A 1,137-nucleotide genomic window follows, 5' to 3' on the forward strand; every position below is an offset into this window, starting at 1 on the left:
GAATTCTTAATCTCAGGAAACAAACTGAGATTAAGAATTCCTCATATCAGTGAGGTCATGTGATACATGTCTTTCTCTGATCGACTTATTTCACTCAGCATAACACCCTCCAGTTCCATCCACGTCGTTGCAAATGGCAAGATCTCATTCCTTTTGATGGCTGCATAATATTCCATTGTGTATATATACCACATCTTCTTTATCCATTCATCTGTCGATGGGCATCTTGGTAGAAGTTATTATTTAATGTCCAAGTATTTTGGGATTTTCCATCTATCTTTCTGTTGTAGATTTCTAGTTAAATTTTATTGTTGTCTGAAAGCAGATATATATGATTTTTATTCTTTAAAATTTGCTAAGGGGTTTTTATTGCCCAGAACATGGTCTATCATGGTGAATGTTCTATGTGAGCTTGATAAAAATGTGTGTTCTGCTGTTGTTGGATCAAGTAGTCTATAGATATCAGTTAGATGCAGTTTATTGATGTTGTTGAGTTCAACTACATCCTTACTGATTTTTGCCTGATGATTCTATCCATTACTGAGAGAGGGCTGATGAAGAATTCAACTATAATAGTAGATTGATCTCTTTCTCTTAGCATTTCTATTAGTTTTTGCCTCACATATATTATGACACTATTGTTAGGTGCATATACATTAAAGATTATTATATCTTCTTGGAGAATTGACCTTTTTAAAAAAAAATCATATATTGCCCTTTGTAACACTCATAATTTTCCTTACCCTGGAGTCTGTTTTGTCTGAAATTAATACAGGTATTCCATCTTTTTAGTGTTAGTGTTGGCATGGTGTATTTTTCTCTATGCCCCTACTTTTCCTAACTGTGTCTAAATTGCCTCTCTCTTATTCTCTCTTCTGAAGACATCATATAGTTGGTGTTGTTTGTGTTTACCCACAATAACAGTCTCTGTCTTTTACCTCGTGTATTCAGATCACTGATGTTTTAAATTGTTGTTCATATAGCTGGATTAATATGACCATATTTGTTACTGTTCTCTATTCATTGCCTTTGTTCTTTGTTTCCTGTTTTTTACTTCCACTCTTCTTCTGGCTTCTATGAGTTCAACTGAGCATTTTATGTGATTCCATTTTTTATTCTCTGTTAGCGTATGTTTTA

Source organism: Callorhinus ursinus, unplaced genomic scaffold, assembly GCF_003265705.2.
Source record: "Callorhinus ursinus isolate GAN/ISIS: 27379988/994484 unplaced genomic scaffold, GSC_fseal_2.0 scaffold4, whole genome shotgun sequence".
Classification (NCBI taxonomy): Eukaryota; Metazoa; Chordata; class Mammalia; order Carnivora; family Otariidae; genus Callorhinus; species Callorhinus ursinus.